Here is a 19310-nt window from a genome sequence, read left to right on the forward strand (position 1 = left end):
AAATTGGTACTTATTATCAATTACTGATATGTAGCATACTGAAGGGGTAGGTATCTTTCATCTGAGAGCTAATCAATAATAGTGATTTGTCTCTCTTTTATAGATACTTTCACGGAAAGTGTTCAAGTGATTTGGCAAGTTTGATTCCACCGAGAGCGGTACATATAAGAAATACGCGATGGACTGCGGCTCCTCATCGTTTTGATGTTCAACTCAGAACACCTCGAACTTCACTCTTTAAAAACTCTTCAATTTAGAGAACTACGTTTATGTGAAATGAACTTCCTGAGACGTTTTTCCAAATGAAATCCATCTCCAGCGATTCAAATCCAATGTGAATCGCTACTTTCGCACAGGCATCGCTCTTAGAGTCCCATAAAGATTTTACTGTGGTGCACCTGTTTTGTCCTTGAAAGAATCAATTTTTCAACAAAAACATCCTAGATATCCTGCCCAAAATGCAAAGAAAACTTCCAACCATGGACGTGAAAATAAAATGGACCTAGTTATTTATTTAATTAGGTGAAGTCGTTGTCATAAAAAAATCGTAATCATTTTTAAATATTCACCAATAATAGCCTAAACTTCATCGACAACGAGTACCATTCAGTAATTCAATTGAAATGAAATGAAAATAGAAAATATTTATTTTCAGAAATCAAATATACATATAACATTAAAAATTGAAAAATACCTATCACTAATGAAAGAATAAAATAATTCATCAAAACCACAAAAAAAATATCAATTTCAATAAAAATTTAAACGAGAAATTCCGTAAGATTCCAGAAGCTGAACTCTACATAACTCTACGCAACCTTATTCAGATAGGAAAATATCGCTTTTCCTGTAGAACAGTAAATAAGGAACTCGCGTTCCTTGGGGTTTCAATACGTCTTCATTTTGCACGGTCTTGACCGAAGAATCGTCGTACCTAATCCAGCAATTGTAGCCGACGTGGAAGGCATCGGTCACGTAGTGTCCAATGTTGGCATTTTTGCCTTCATGGTAAACGACGGCGAATAGCTTGTATTGTCTCTCTGTTGGAGACTGTGTTTCTGACGATATCAAAGTCGAATCAAACTTCAAGTCGAATTCAAAATCAAAAGCCTTGATAATCTTCGTGCAACGGTAGTTACTGTATTTGAAAAACTTCAGATGCAAAATAAGGATAACGGGAAGTTTGCAGAGCGTAATTTGCTCCCATGCTTCGACCTTCTCGTTTGTTTTCGACGAAGTCACTCCCTCTAAAATGTTCTTGGAGACAAGTACCTTAAGCGCTTCTCTGACGGTCTTCACTTTCTCAATGTTGAGTGGCAGGGTGAGGAAAGGCTGGGTATTCTCAGTAATGTGGTCCACGTTGCGATGAATGCTCGACTTTAGTTGCCCCGCGAAGATGTCACTTATCGGTGTATTGGTGAAGTCGATCCTTCTGATTGAATGGCCTTCATTTTTCGATTCTATTATGTTCCATAAATTATTTGAATCAATGGAAATTGACGTCAAACATTCCAGAACTAGTGCAATTTGCTTTAGAAATAGTTTTCTGTTTACAAATAATTCTGGATAATTCGTTGCAACTGCACACATGGCAACGCAATTGTAGGAATTCCTGTGTGATCGTTCTTTACTGTTTACAAATTTCACCAATTCATGTTGACATTATTGTTCGTGTGTGATATTTATTGAAATACTGATTTTCTAATTATATTAGGATTATATATAGTGTAAGGATAAATGAGAGTAATAATGGTGCATAACTGTTGAGTTTGTGGGCAATCTAATTATTACACCCAAAATTTGAGTTCTCATTGGTGAGTAGCAGATTCAATTTCATGGAATTTTTTTCAGCAGCTTGACAGCACTGACCTTGATTTCAAATCATTTTTAGTAACATATAGATTCGTTTTCCGATGACATTCCAGGAATGCTTCTCAAATTTCTGCCAATGCAGTTATCAGTTGATTGCTCAAACCACCAACGCCGACATCAAAACTAGGCAAGCTGACTTGGGTGTCACACCAATAGGTAGTTCCACTTATGCCTCGCTTGCTTTTACGCAGTTATTTTCATCAAGTACTGTTCTTGGTTTTTGACATTTTGTCCTTTGCTGACTCGATGGAACGTCAGTTTCAGCTTAACGTTGACGACGACGACGACATCGATCGCGATATGCTGTTGGAAGACCGGGTTCATCGACTCCTCAGGGGACATGATGATGACGACATCCGTTCAGCTTCTGTGGAAGAGCTGAAGGGATATATCAGGGCCGCAAAGGCTAAGAAAGCACCGGGGGTCGACTCAATAACTAACAAGTTGTTGAAGAGTCTCCCGAACAACTGCGTTGAATGCTTATTGAACATAATCAATAGTTCGTTAGCCCTCAGACACTTCCCAGTAGGTGGAAGCATGCGGTCGTCGTCATGATCCCAAAACAGGGTCAGAACCCGCTGTTCCCACAGAAATACCGCTCGATCAGTCTACTGTTTTCGGCGGCTAAGCTGGCTGAAAGAGTTGTTCTCCAAAGGCTCAACGAAGAAGTTGAGGACCGAAATGTTCTGCCTGATGAACAATTTGGCTTCAGGAGAGACCACTCCACTGAGTTACAGGCTCTAAGGCTGGTCGAAAACACCATCCACGAGTTAAACACAAACAAAAAAGTGCACATTGTTCTATTAGACATCTCGAAGGTCTTCGACTGTGTTTGGCACGAAGGTATTCTGCACAAATTAAATGCGTTCGACCTGCCCCGGGGCCTCGTCCGGTGGATTAGGTCCTTCCTGAAAGACAGGTCATTTCAGGTTAGAGTAGATAACAGAGAGCAGATCCTTGCTGGAGTGTCACAGGGGGCCGTGCTCTCTCCGACGTTGTACTCACTTTACACCAGTGACCTTCCGAGGCCCGAGCGTGTGAAGATATCTGTGTACGCCGATGACACGGCTCTCCTCTCATCTTCCATGGGTCGAAAGCTCGGTGTCGTCTATATGCAACGTGCACTGGACGACCTCGAGCGCTGGTACCTTGATTGGAAGATCCTAGTGAACCCGGATAAGACTCAGGAAATAACCATGGAGGGGAGATTAACTGGCAAGCGCGGGTAAAGTACCTCGGCCTTCTAATAGACAGTAGGTTTACTTGGAACCCGCACATAACGTGCGTCAAATCAAAGATCGAGGGTCGGATAGCACGTTTGTACCCTCTGATCAACAGAAAATCAAAAATGAGCCTTTGAAACAAAATTACCATCTATAATACGATGTTCAAGCCTGTCATCATGTATGCTTCAGGCGTCTGGGGACAAGCGACGAAATCTAATATCACCATTCTGGAGGTATTGCAAAACAAGCTGATGAAGATGATTGTGAATGCTCCTTGGTTCGTGCGGAATGAAGCCATCCGCAGAGATTTGCAGCTGCTTTCCATTCGGCAGTCCATTCAGTCGAGAAATCAGAGAATTTTCGATGGTGCAGAAACTCATGAAAACCCATTAGTTAGGGAAGCTATGGATTATTCTGTAGACGATTCCTCCCGATATAGAAGGCCCCGACACTCTGTCGAATGAGGCCCCTACATTTTCCGTTGAAAGATGAACAACGTTTTCATCCAATTCACCCCAGCCAGGTAGGGGTACACTGTGAAGGGCGGTACTGATGGCTGAGGACATTTATGCCGCCATACCATTAACACCCACATCAGTCATGACCCTTTTGTCCTTCTGGCAAACATCAGTCCAAAGGGTAAGGGAGCCAGGCTCCAACCTGTCTAAATTCAAGATGACTTCCATCTGACATTTTGTGTCAGTTAGGGAAGCTATATATTATGCTGTAGACGACCCCTTCCGATATAGAAGGCCCCGACACTCTGTCGAATGAGGCCCCTATGTCCCCCGTCAAAAGATGAACAATTTTTTTTTATCCATCTCACCCCAGCCAGGAAGAGGTTCACCGTGAAGGGCGGCACTGATGTTCTGAGAACATTTATGTCGCCATCTCCATCAGTCATGACCCATTGGTCCCTCTGACAAACATCAGTTGAAAGGGTAAGGGAGCCAGGCTCCAACCTGTTTGAAATCATGATGACAAACAGTGACATTTTGTCTTCAATCCAGGAACGCTTGCCCGATACTGACGATGCCCAACAGGCTGAAACAGCCATTACCGGTGGCTCTTGAACTGAATTCAAATTGGGAATGATCAGAATAGTAGTCATCTTCTTCTTTCGAATTTCATGAAATTATTTTCCAGCAGCATGACTGTATACCTTTCTTGATTTTATATCATTTCTAGAAACTTGTGGATTATTTTTCCGATGACATTCAAGGAAAGCTACCAAATTTCTACTAATGCAGTTGGTCAAACTACTAACGCTGACATAAAAACTTGGCAAGCTAATTTGAGTTTCACACTAATATAGATGTTATCGAGTGAATATGTGTTGTTTCATATATTCGGCAAACAAGTGTTGCCCATATTTACATTTAGCTGGACCGTGCCAGAAATCCCAAGAAATGTGTTTCTGTGAAGAGAGAAGGTATGACTCGGATCCCATTGGTATCACTAATGAAGCTATCGACAGGCCGAGGGTCATCTAATTGTAGACTTCCGATACTACTGGTAATAACGGGTCTGCCGTGATGGACCTCTCTCCACCCTCCACCATCTTAAATCAACCAAAGATTTCGGCCCTGAGTCTACGAAAAATAAAGATGTCGACTAAACCACCGCAATCGAAAGCAAGAGCTTATCAGTCCTCCAATTACTGAACTTGTTAACAAACCTGAAGGCTAGCAAATCAGATGATGCAAGCAAATCAGAGACGAAAAAACTATATAGGATTGAATCTAATTTATTGTCATGTAAAGTTGATTATCAGATGCCATCACATGAGAAAGTTGCCACAGTCATTAAGTTGGGAATCTTACATCTTGATCATCCGACAAACTCTTCATTATGCCAGTATAGCTGCCATAGATGATTAGGTATGATTCTAGAGTGTCATATTCCGTCCTAGATGGTTCCAGGATACCCGATAGAACCTGAAAAGCGTTCTTGGTTCGTAGGTGCAGTTAGTACCTTGAACGCCCCAATCGAATCATCTTGTCCTCGGAGGTCCTATATTTTTTGAAATTAGAAACCTTCTGAAGCGGAGACAAAATTATTTATATTGTTTCATGTCTGATATTTACATGAAACATTCTGATTTATGTGGCTTAAAAAATATTTGATATAAAAACAGTACGTCAGATATTCAAGTGATGAATTCTGATTTTTGAATTTCAGTTGATCATGTGAAATTTAATTATTTTAAAAATAAAATAAATACAACAATAAAAATTAATTGGCGCTCCGGGGCGACTTCATTGATTCCAGTGGCGCATTTGCTTTTTCTGCTGCAGGAAAACCCGGAAAAACCTGCAGCACCACATCATCTGAAGATCTTGAATATGATGATGTGATTGAACTGTATTATCTGAGAGAAATTTTCAATCAACAGTGGAGTTGAATATAGGGTTTTCAGTTTTCTTATCAAAATAATATTGACTGGAGTGAAATGTACAATTAGCTCTAGATACCAACTTCCACGATGTAGTTTTTATAGTAGAGACAATTGATATGCTAGGGTTTTGATGGCTAGATGGTAAAGAAATGTTTTCAAACCCATGTTAACGAAATTTCTCATTTCCCAATTCCATACGTGCATCAACTGGATGTGATACTTCATTCGCTTTTTATAATGAAAATAAAATTTTTGGTATGAAATTTCCGATAATTATCTGAAAGTAACGTGCATTAGCGTCAGTAAGATGACGAACCAAGTGAATAAGTACCTTTTAATGCAAGTTTAATGCAAGTAACCTAACAACGTATGGTGTTGAAACTGCCAAAAACTCGATTGAACTGAACTTACTGGAAACCAAAAGCTTTTTATCATTAAATTCAAAGAACAAGAGCGTGAGAGATATTCCGAATTAAAAATTCGATCTTCATTAATGAAACTAGCTGGAAGCTACTCCATAGAGTTTAAAGTAAAGACCATTTGTAATTTCAATATTTACCTGAAAATAAAGTCATGATCATTTCATTAATCAAATTCATTTCTTGTCGAGTACTTACCTGCTGGTTTCATCATATATGATTGAATTATCAATTTGGTACATGAATATTACTGGAGTTTTTTCACAACAAAAAATCTTTATTTTTAACACCTCGGCACGTGTTTCGATCACCAAGTGATCATCTTCAAGGGGAAGATTGAACTTCAAGAGGAAGATTGAACTTCCTCTTGAAGATGATCACTTGGTGATTGAAACACGTGTCGAGGTGTTGAAAATAACGATTTGGTGTCGGGAAAACTTCGTGTAATATTAATTACTACAACAAAGGTTCCAAACAGTGCATCACAAGTAAAAATTTGGTATATATTTGAATACACTATACAACTCAAATCGCAACCTCCGATAAATGATGCATTGAAACTATAAATCTATTGAAAGAGTTCAATGAAAAAAGTGATTGAAATAAAAAAATAATATTTTTATTACTTTATTATTGGATAAAAGAGCGAGAGAAAAGTGTACTTCAATATTCACCTGAAAGAAATCTTTATGCATGTTCTACGCATTTTTGTGAAGCGTTTTCGATGTAGTCATTATCTTCCTCTCTTTATTTGGAAGATAGAATACCGAAAGCTTCATTTCACAGAAAAATATTGCTCTGAAACCTCCAATAGGATGACGTTGGAAAATTCACTTGAAATCAATCAAATGACGTAACTTGCAGCTACTTTCTGCAAATTTTTATTCAGAAACATACTTCATTCAAATAAAAATGGAATAAAATATATCTTATATGTCTACGGTTCTTCTCTGAGGCGTGAGTTTCATCGTTATCATATCGTCAAAAACAAATTCAACGTCGGTGTCCGGTACGGATGTACTATTGTAGAACTAATCAATATACTTGGAATTTTATTCGAAAAATCCATTAATAATTAATTTTCTCACATAAATATCACATAATTTGAACACTATAAATATTCTTATCTCCACTATGAACGGTTCATTCCAAATAATATAAAACATAAATAAAAATTTAGAAAAAACATAAAAATTAGAGCTATTTCTGGGGACGTCCAAAATTCCCTGAAAGGTAGCCGCAGTTCCACAAAAGATTTGGAGAAATGTACCATGGTTAATTCGACTTCGATATCGTAAAATACTTGGATTCATTTGGTAGGGTTTGAATGGATGTGGCTCACAAAAAACCATCGACCGTTGAAGTGAAAGGTCGAATAGACCCACTCTTTAAGACTCTACCTACCCTACTATAATTACGAAACTAATGCCAGTTTATTCAAAGATTTTTTTAGTTTATTATTATCATCACGATTTTATTAGCTTCACCTGTATGTATGTATGTATGTTTGTTTGTTTGTTTGTAACTCTCAAGCTCGGGATCTGTATTTGACAGAATTTTCGATATTATTGTTTGATTCATTCGCTTGATCTATACGTAACCTCTCCTATATAATTCGAACTCACTTTACATGTATTTTTTCATTTGAAGAAAGTATTTTTTTTATTAACACGCGCGCCTGATGCCTCATTTGTAACACTCCTTTGCGCGCCTGCTGCCTTCCTTGGGCTTGATAGCTGATTTTCAGATTCCCTCTCCGGGAGTAATAAGTTTGAAACAATAACGAACGATGAATACTAGTATTATTGTGAAAAAAGTGTGGGTGCTTTGTGCCATATTTTTTGTATATCAAGCGCCTTTTCCACAATAATACTAATATTTTTCGTTCGTTATTGTTTTAAGCTTATTTCAAAAAAATTATTTCTCAGTTCGATATTCTTTAAAAGAATGTTTTTCAGTTTTTTAAACTGAACTGCAATCAGGTGCATGAAATGATGAAAAAATTTATCGTAACAAACTTTTTAATCGGATATTCATAATTCACTTTATTTCTCCTAATGGGGTCCGATTTACACACAAGAGAAAAAAAATTATGTTCCTATCATCTAGATTTAAGACCACCTGTGATGAAATTCAGCTCATGGATGAAACTCAAACCATCCTTTGTTCAAATTATGTTCATTTTCCATACATTGTTTCTTCATTCATTTTGGTATCACAATTCGTATCAAATCCATGGTTAATTGAATGAAGTTTTTTGTTGATTTGGTAACATTTAAGGGTGCCATTTTTTATGCACCTGTGTGTATTCTGATTCGTAATTTCAAATTTATTACCGGAAAGATAAGTCACTGAAGGACAGTTTTAGAAATGTTTGAAAACGTTATTACATTAACCCAAGCTAGTACCTGAATTTACTGATTTTTCAAAAACATATGACTAACATTTCGATTATCCGGTGATCGTAGGAAAACAGAGTAGTGCCGCTGGCCTACAAGTCAACCGGAGCAAACCCGAAATCAAGTAGCTTGTATTGACGGCCGCCTTAGTTCCGTGTTCTGTTCCCTTTCACGCCAAGTTACCCGCTTAACCCAGGAATAGTTTCCTTTTGTAGTGCAGACTTTGGTTAACTCTCAGTAAATTCATTGATCTTTTGAAGGCCCTCTTCGTTCTTTTACGTCCGCTGCTGATGAAGGAAATGCGAAAAAACGGTCTTTGTTTCTGTGTTCAAAAGGGTGTAGAGAAGTGTTACGATAGTATGTAATTGGTTTGGGTTTTTAATATATTAGGAGGAGAAAGTTTGAATGAAGTCTTGTATTTTTTACTTAACTGAGTTTGGGATTCAAACACTCTGCAACTACAAGAACTACAATTATAACAGATATAATGGCGATAATAATAGTTTTCAGAAAAAAAGGGATACATTGTAAAGTATTTAAGAAAGGAAAACAAAGTATATGAAGCTTTTGACTTTCTACTCATCCACTATTATGAAAAAGTGGGATATTTCCGAGGAAAGAAAAAAAATCAATTACCGGATCTATTGAAACTCCAAACAGAGATTTGTAGATCATGCAAATAATGGAGTTTGTTATCTTTCCATGCAAAATGAAAGAAAAATCTATCCCAAATAAATAATCTCCATTACAAATAATTTCAAGTAGTTGAAAATTGGATAGAGGAACGTGTAATATATGAAATTTCACTCAAACATGGAAAACAATAAATCTCTAAGTGTAATTTGAAGTTTCGTTCAGAAACACATGAGTTCACTCTTCATCAAAAACTGTTTGGATAACTTTGAGAGAAAATTCATGAAGATCTTGATCTCCAGCGGCTCCAATGAATTCAAAATATGGCCAGAATATTTAGTGATACGACTGTCGTTAATTTCAAACCAGTCAGGTTCGTCTTTGACCGATGCGTAATAATGACCGGATTCAACGCCAGAACCACAGTGAACAATGACTGCATATGACTGCATGAAGATTATTTGTAGTCTGCTTGATTGAAGTGTTGATTTATTTCGAATCTTCGTAAGAGTTTTGTGCTTCTGTCAGAGGTTGAGTCATGTTTGAAGATCGGAAACTTCCCAAAATTCCGAAATTTACCCCGGAATTTCACTCTAAGGATGGAGGAGTTATGGGAGACGTGTGACCGGATTGCCCTCTAATACGCACCATACGTGTCGCAGATAGTTCATTTTCTGAATTTGTTATACTTTTTTTGTACACATTGTATTTATTCTCTCTAACAAGAGTTGTCAAGTAAGTGTCATTTTGATATATGATTGATAAGTCAATTGTATTGAACTTTTTTTGAATATATTTAAATTTGTTGAGTACTTTCATAGTTTCTGATCCATATTTCGTCCTACATTCGACGTATTCACTCACCGGGTAGGTTAATTTCGAATATTTAACATTTGGCGACCGTGACAGGACTCCGACTATGGAGAAGTTAGTGAAGGTACTAGCAGTGCAGCGAAGAACATTCGACCAGGTTTTCAATGATATTTTGAACTAGTTTGCTAATAAAACACTGAAAAGATTGCCATATTCAGCAAAATCAATATTCTGGAGCAGAAAATCCAGGATTTGCATAGACAAATGGCGGATTTTTCATTAGACGACGAAGATGCTTTGAACAAAGAAATATCTACGGCTGATGAATACTCTGATAAGTATTTTAAAGTCAAACTTTCAGCTGAAAATCTTTCAAACAAGAACATTATTGCTGAAACTCTTTCTCAATGCTCTAATGAGACGAAGAAAAAACTCAAACTACTAAAAATTGAATTTAGGAAGTTTGTTGGTGAGATCAAAGAATGGCTTCCCTTTTGGAGTCAGTTTCAGAGGGTGCATGATGATGAAGATATTGCACCAGACGACAAATTTTAGTATCTTATCCAAGCATCGACACCTAATTCAAAAGCTCGTCAACTCATAGATAGTTACCCTTCCAGTGCAGAAAATTACTCAAAAGTAATTGAAAGCTCAAAGAAAAGATTTGGGAGGAAAGATCTTCTTGTAGATTTCTACGTGCGTGAGTTGTTGAAAATAATACTAAATAATTTGTCGACTCAAAATAACCTTAGCATCCTTTATGACAAAATGGAATCCCAATTGCGTGCTTTGGAGACCTTCGATGTAACTTCAGATACTTGTGCAGCCATAGTATATCCTTTAGTGGATGGAGTCTTGTCTCCCGGAAGACCTTATACGAGTGTGGCAACGAAGCAGTCTTTACGATAGTGACTCTACACTCAAAGATCGTCTAGACAAGTTGATGAATTTTCTCAGGAAAGAAGTCGAGAACGAGGAAAGAATAACTTTGGCTACGTCTGGATTCGGCATTCAGGAAAAATTCAAGAAGAAAAATGATTCCCAAAAACATCATTCTTCTCTACCAACCGCAGCTGGGCAATAAAACTACACAAAAATTGTAATTTCTGTAGTGGAAATCATCCAAGCGAACTCTGCTTGAATTATGGACATATTTCCAAGAAATGTCGTGTGTCTACAGCATATCCTACAGACATTAGTCGTCAATTTGACTGGATTCGACAAATCCAGAACAGCTCGAATAATTTTTGATACCGGTTCTCAAAAATCATACATCACGAAATCTGCAGCTGAAGAGATGGGATACAACTGCCTGAGGCAAGAAGAAATTATTCACGCTCTTTCTGGTGGTTCAAGAACAAATGTTGTCAAACATAATTGTTATCGCATAAAATTGAGTGACTTGAAGAACAAATATGCTTGCAATTTTGAAGCCCTTGATCAAACAATCATATGCAGTAATGTGAACTATATTCGTAAAGGTCCTTGGATAAATGAATTGCAGTCTGTTGGCATCGAAATAATTGATGTCAGAGAAGGGCCAATCGATATTTCAATTGGTGCTGATATAGCTGGAAAACTATTCACTGGTAACCGATATGAGTTGGAATGCGGCCTGGTAGCAATTGAAACTCTATTAGGTTGTACCCTGATGGAAAAACTCAAAGAAAACTATGAAGATACTACGAAATCATCGATAGTGATGTCCATGTTTTCCACATACGAATCGATTGCTGACTTATGGTAATTGGATGTGCTTGGGATTTCTGATCCGTCAGAAAAGAGGACACAGAAAGAAATCGAAGAAATTGTCATGTCTCGATTCTTAAAAAACATTGTTAGGCACGAAGATGGCAGAAACGAAGTTTGTCTGTCTTGGCTTGAAGATCACCCTCCTTTACCGATTAATTATGAAACAGCCAGAAGACGATCAGAATCCTCGTTGAAGAAACTCGATTCAGATGGTTTACGTGATCAATATGCCCAGATTTTCATAGAATGGCAAACCGAGGGTATCATTGAAGAGGTACCTGAGTTGGACTTACAGCGCGACTACAAAAATCTGACCTGTTTTTGATGCCTCTCCTCGACAGAAAAATCAGCCATCCTTAAACCAATGCCTAGAAAAGGGTATTAATCTCATTGAAATAATACCGTCTCTGTTGATGAGATTTCGTTTTTTACGATTTGGACTCATAGCTGACATAAATAAAGATTTCTTGCAGATAAGCTTGAATCCCAAAGAGAGATATTTTTTGCGTTTCTTTTGGATAGATGATACAGGATTGCTGAAAACATATCGACATACAAGGGTTGTATTCAGGGTTTCCTGTAGCCCGTTTCTGCTAGGAACTGTAATCGAATACCGTTTGAAAAGTTGTCTCGAAAATTCCGAAAATAGTAACATGATAACTCAGTTACTAAAGGGTTTTTATGTAGATAATTGCGTTGTCAGCTTAGGCACTAGAGAAGAAATTAAGAATTTCATTGAAGTTTCGACAAGGCCCTTTGCTGATGCCAAGTTTGATCTGAGAGGGTGGGAGCATTCTGCCTTCGATGGTTCTTCAGCTGATGACAGCAGTTTTTCTTCGGTTCTGGGACTTTCTTGGAATAGAAACTCTGATACATTGCAGTTGACATCAGAATGGTTTCGAGATATTCATACTGAAATGATAACAAAACGAGTTATTTTGTCGATAGCTCACCGAATATTCGATCCCATTGGATTTTCATGTCCAGTTTCTCTTTATCCCGAGATATTATCGCAGAAGACATGGGAATTGAAAACAGGATGGGATACTGAGGTACAAAAAGACATCAAAGAAGGTTTTCTGAAATGGTTCAAAGAAATTCCAATTCTTTTCGACCTTAAAGTACCCAGATGGTTATTTGATTCCATTGAAGGAAAGAATCACTGTAGTTTGCATGTTTTCTGTGATGGAAGTCAAGCTGCCTACGCTACAGCCATATTTATGAGATCTGAAGCATGCACTGGCGTGAATGTACAACTCGTACAAGCCAAGAGTAGAGTGTCTCCTGTTAACCGAATGACCATTTCCAGATTGGAATTACTAGCAGCCACCATAGGAGTAAGATTATCTAGAACTGTTACCGACAGCATCGATTCCAGTATCTTGGTTTATTATTGGTCTGATTCGACTACTGTGTTAGCTTGGAGCAAAGATGAAGAGAATAGGAAACCATTCGTCTGGAATCGAGTGAAAGAAATTCGAAGCTTAACTGATCCAAAAGCCTGGCTTCACGTTCCAGGAGATCTCAATCCCGCTGATCTTTCATCTCGTGGCTGTTCTCCACGATAACTGATTCAATCGAACTGGTGGGAGGGACCTGAATGGTTGAGAAAATCTCCGAAGTACTGGCCGAATTAGCTCTACACTCGAGATGAGGAGATGATTCATTCAGAGGAAAGTAGAGGTGCGATTTTGAATAATATTTCAACGTCAATTGGTGTCTCCTGGTATCATGAGAGAATTTCAAAATACAGTAAAATCATCCGAATACTTGGTTGGATTCGAAGATTCATTGTCAATTGCCGTTCCAAAAATCAGAAGAACTCTGATGAGGAATTGTCCTTGAAGGAAGTGCTGTCTGCTGATTTGTGCAATATGAAGCTTTCAATGGACTTGACGATTCTCAGTTGAAGTGTTTCTGTTCTTTCACTGATAATGATGGTATTTTGAGGATTGAAACCAAGGTTTCTGAAAAAACTGATTTTGCTAATTTCCGTTTTCCTATCAATTTGCCTACTAAGCATCCTGTTGTGAGTAAGCTAATCGACGAAACTCACTTGAAATCGTTGCATATTGGAGTTCAGGGATTATTGAGTCTTCTGCGCGAGAGATTTTGGATAATCAGAAGGAGAAAATCAGTGAAATCTGTCATTTCAAAGTGTCCGAAATGTCGCAGATTCAACTCCAGATGTATTGAGGTTCCACCTATTGCATTTCCAGAAAATCGTGTGCGAGAAGCTAAAGTTTTTAAGTCATCGGTGTAGATTTAGCCGGTCCATTCTATATTCGAACTGGAGAGAAGGCTATGAATGGCACATGCTTATATACATGTGCCATTCATAGAGCTGTTTATTTAGAACTTCTCTCATCACTGTCTACAGATATTTTGTTACAATCATTCAGAAGATTTGTGGCCAGAAGAGGAAGACCATCGACTGTATACAGCGCCAATGGCACAAATTCTGTTGGTGCTGAAAATGCCTTTTCACAATTGGATTGGAAAATGATAACCGCTTACAGTACCATCGAGAGGATAGCGTGGAAATTTTCCTCCAACAGCTGGGAGAGGTTAATCGGAACTATGGAGGATCTACTGAGAAAAGTTTTGGAAAAGCCAGTCTGATATATGAGGAGTTATTCACGATACTTTGCGATTGTGAATCAGTACTAAATTCGAGACCCCTCACTTGTATGTCCGAAGATAGCAAAGATCTTGTTCCTTTGACTCCTGCTATGTTCCTCAATGATATTTCAGAGTGCGGAGTTCTGGATTTGGACACCGTGGAGAGTTCAGATCTGAGATACAGGATGAAGCTGAAAGATGATCTTCGTAGGAGATTTAGAAATGAATATCTCGGTCAGCTGAAATTGTCATCGGAAAAACGAAAACAGAGAGAAATCAAAATTGGTGAAGTCGTTCTGATAGGAACCGACAATACCAAAAGGATGGAATGGCCTTTAGTGTATGTTCAAGAGCTGATACCTGGGAGGGATAATAAAACCCGTCTGGTCAAACTGAAGACAACGAAGGGAATAGTACTCAGGCCCCTACAACGAGTATACCCTTTAGAGATGAATTGTGCTGATGATTTGGACTTAACTCAGATATCAGGCCGAGCAGTTTCTACAAAAGAGACCGAAAGTGAAGAAACTGAAGAAACCAAAGAAAATGACAACGGATGTTTCAAAATTCCTGAACCACTTCCGATAACTACTAGATATGGTAAAAAAGTCAAACCTGTTCAAAGATTTCCTTCGTAGCAATTAGAGTTGTTGGTGAACAAGGTTCCACAACTCAAGGTGGGAATATGTCGCAGATAGTTCATTTTCTGAATTTGTTATACTTTTTTTTGTACACATTGTATTCTCTCTAACAAGAATTGTCAAGTAACTGTCATTTTGATATATGATTGATAAGTCAATTGTTTCGAATATATTTAAGTTTGTTAAGTACTTTCATAATTTCTGATCCATATTTCGTCCTACATTCGACGTATTCAGTCACCGGGTAGGTGAATTTCGAATATTTAACAATACGCCTCCCTGGACAGATGCTGTATCAGCCCAATAATTGCTAACCGTTTACATAAAACTGATTGTAATAACGCATATTGTCACTCTTTACTCGTTTTTTGTGTTATATCGAAGACCTCTAATAATAGGTTTTCTCACAAATATCTTCCATGTTGAGGCTTCGATCAGTAACGCTTTCATTATATATGTGTTATATCTCTCACATTTGGAATATATGTTTTCAAAAATGATTTATTTTGATAATGGGGAAACAACTCTGAGTTCTCCTGAGTTACAAGTTGAACAGAAGCTGACTTTAAATACAAATTTTTTCATGAGTTAAAAGTAACAAAGTCTGAATTGAACTAACTGTAAAATGTAATTGACTTATTTTCTCACGCAGGAAGGTTTTTATAGTAGAATAATTGTTTACATGCGCTGAAAATGGAACAAAGAGAATGGAGAGTCTTTGTGTCGTTGTTTGAAGAACTTCGTATTACCAGGTGTTGATTCAGCAGAGTCGGCGTCGACATTGATCTTGTTTACCCCATGTAAAGTGAAGATCAATGAACATATTAGAGGATATTCAAGCCGCTCCGATAAAAACTATCACAATTTCAGCCACACCTAAGTCAACCGGCACAATCAAGAAAACCTTAAAAAAGCTAACCACCCAGCGACCAAGCTTAGAACTCGCTCAACTCAGCACTGAATCATTTAACTTTATAAATTCGATTTTCTTTCCTTTTTAAAATCTATTTTACTCTACCGTGTTCAAATTATGTCCCGTAGCTTGAAGTTTAGTCACCTCAACGTTAGATCTTTATTCACTGGGTTTGATGAATTGAAGGATTTTATTACAAGCAATGATATAGATATTATTTATATCACGGAAACTTGGCTCAGTCCTGATATTTCTTCACAAATGGTTAATATTGACAATTATATTATTGCTAGAGCTGACAGAGATGGAAGAGGACAGACTTTTTTCCGAGATTAACCAATATCTCGAACATATCTGGATTTCCGTGAGTATCGGAGCTAACCGACCACCGAAAGCTAATATATCACTTCCCATCGCCGTACTCGAAGATATGGTGTCAAATTTTTCAATGAACTGTGATTCCTTGAACTTGACGGAAGGTATTTATATTAACCACTTATCAATGAATAATTCTGTGAATTCCTTTCTAAATTTTCTTTAAAGTTATATTCTGTCTCAAAGGATAGAAGTCCCTACAAGAATAACAACTAATACTCATACCCCAATTAATATCTTGGTAACATCAGAAAAGGATGATATGCAGTCAGTTGAAGTTTTAGATATTGGTATCTCCGATCATCTTGCAATTACTTGTGAAATTATATCACTGGAAGCAACATCAAAATACGAAACAGTTTGCTACCAAGATTTCCGAAATTTCAATCAAGATGATTTTTTCAATGATGTCCGCCTCTTTGATTGGGATAGAATCTTTCACTTCGAAACAGTAGATGCAATGGTAGAGTTTTTCACCACAAACACATAAATTCTTTTCAATGCCCATGCCCCAGTTAGGTCTATAAGAACTAAAAAACCGCCCGCCCCATGGCTAACCTTCAACATCAAGGAAATTATCAAACTAAGAGAAAAAGCTCTTGGAAAGTTCCATATCTCATAGAGACTGGACGAGCTATAAGGAAATTCGTAATTATACCACCGGAGGGAGCAATCTGACGTGAAAAAAAAGCCTGTTTAGAATTTGTTTGAAGACACGAAAATTCCAGTTTGATCTGGGGTACCTACTCTAAGAAAACTTGAAATTTTGAATAATGAACACAGCCCTAACCTTCCCGCGGATTCATCATATCTGACTCAACTAAACTCTCACTTCACAAATATTATTCATCCTGCAAAATCTGATCATCATGAAACACTCATTGAAAGATAAAGTCAAACCTATAGAGGACCTACTTTGAATTTTCGCAGAGAGACACCACTCCAGACTCAACAATGCATCAGTGGTATGAAAAGTAACTGTGCTGGATCTGACAGCATTTCTCTCATTATGTTGAAGTATATTGAAAATCATCTTATCAACCACATAACACACATATTCAATTCCTCTATAGAAACAAATAATTTTCGGGAAAGAAAGTTTTTGGCTTTCTACTACTCCATCTTGATACAAAAAACAAGGATGAGGGAATCTTCCAAGGAAAGGAAGGAAGTGATCAATTCTAAATTAAGTAACTCTATACACGGATGTGTAGATTATGCAAAGAAGTAACTTTCAGATACAAACTGAAAGAAAGTCCTCCTGAAACAGAAGATACTTTTCTCAACTCAGTTTGTATTCCAAATATTCGTTGTGGAATGTATAATTCAGTGTTCATATAGAAGTATTTGTTTCGAAAGAATTTTTTTTCTTTCGTGTAATTCAATGTTTATATGAAAGTAGCTGTTTCAGGAGGACTTTCTTTCAGTTTGTGTCTGAAAGTTACTTCTTTGCATGATCTACACATTCATGTATAGAGTTACTTAATTTAGAATTGATCACTTCCTTTCTTTCCTTGGAAGATTCCCTCATCCTTGTTTTTTGTATCAAGATGGAGTAGTAGAAAGCCAAAAACTTTCTTTCCCAAAAATCAATCACTCCTTAAAATATAACCCCTTCAATTCAAATAATTTTCCTTCTGCATAGAAACGTGCAATTGTACTCCCTTTGCCAAAATGTGAAAATCCAACTGAATTATCTCATTTGAGGCCTATTAGCAAACTGCCTATCCTACATAAGGTGTTCGAACGGATTCTGAAAGATCAAATTGATTATTTTGTATACAGTAATAATTTGATAACATATGTTCAATCTGGATTTCGTGCATTCTATAGCACCACCACCGCTCTTGTCAACATCACCCAAGATTTATTCAAAGCAACTGATGATAATGAAGTAACTGCCATGGTACTGTTGGACTATAGTAAAGCATTCGATACATTAGATCACGTTATTTTGCGAAGAAAAATGTCATTTCTCGGATTTGGTGAAGGGGCTGTAGATCAATTGAAAAGTTTCCTCAGAAATCGGACTCAGTCAGTATGTTTGGATGTGAAGTGTTCTAGTGATTTACCTGTTACTATGGAGAACCTCAGGGCTCTAGCCTTGGCCTCATTCTGTTCTCTCTATATATATCTGACTTCCATAAAATAATTCATCATTGCACAGTTCATCATTATGCAGATGACACTCAGTTATATTATCGATTTCCTCCAAGTAACTGGCAGGTGGCAAAGGAAAAAAATTAACAGCGATTTACAAAAGTTACTGGATCTATCTGTAGCCCATAACCTGAAATTGAATTCTAAAAATTTTCAGCTGATACTTTTTGGCCCGAAACACGAATGGTGGGAATTTGAAGAAAGAATTGAAATCAAACTTGGACAAGACTTACACAAATAATTACACAAAGCAAGAACTTGGGTTTGTGGCGAGATGCTGAACTGAGATTTCACAAACAAATAAATTCACTTTGTCGTAACTAGTACAGTATCTTACGTCAACTCTATCAAAGTAGAGATATTATGACTTCCAAATTTAAGTTGAAAATTTGCGAAACCCTCATATTGTCTAGATTAGCATATTGCGATATGATCTACGGGCCTGTTTTGATACAAATTGATGTAAATTGCCTACAAAAAAATATAAAACAATTGCATTCGTCTTTCTTATGATGTGAGAAAATTCGACCATATATCCCCCAAGTTCGAGGGGTCAGGTTGGTTACCGATTGCTAAAACATGGCAGTTCCACCTACTCGCCAATGCACATAAATTCCTCATTTACAAAAAGCCAAATTATATTTATGAAAGATATAAGACTTTCAAATCTCAGAATGATTCGAGGACACGAAACCGTCACAAGTTTATGATTCCAAAACACTCGACAGCCTGCTTTTCTCGTAGTTTTATTTACAACTCTATCAAACAATATAACACTCCGTCCAGTGAATTCAGACACTACTCCATATATAATCTCAAAAAAAAGTTGAAAACATATCTGTAGTCTTCTGGATAGATACTTTATTCATGTTATGCCTTGCTCATATGGTTTTCCTTTGTTTCATTTCTGTGTATATTTTGCTATATATTTTACCTCATTTGAGCTGAATAGATTTTTATTATTCACTTTTAAATTTATAACCTTTGTTTTTTTCTGTTTTAGAAAGATTCATGAACTACTCACTCACCAATGTATACTACGTAATTATTTTTATATTTCTATATAATACATGCTATCCCCTAGGTT

General features: G+C 37.2%; 1 protein-coding gene across 2 annotated transcripts in view; it reads right to left on the reverse strand.

The window, feature by feature from the left end:
- Positions 1 to 19310, reverse strand: part of Dscam4 (Down syndrome cell adhesion molecule 4) — a 585723-nt gene that overhangs the window by 190735 nt on the left and 375678 nt on the right. The gene's annotated exons all lie outside the window — the stretch shown is intronic.

Source organism: Leptinotarsa decemlineata, unplaced genomic scaffold (genome assembly GCF_025532065.1).
Source record: "Leptinotarsa decemlineata unplaced genomic scaffold, Ldec_3_MD MMD2_tig00026299_RagTag_RagTag, whole genome shotgun sequence".
In the NCBI taxonomy this organism is placed as follows: Eukaryota; Metazoa; Arthropoda; class Insecta; order Coleoptera; family Chrysomelidae; genus Leptinotarsa; species Leptinotarsa decemlineata.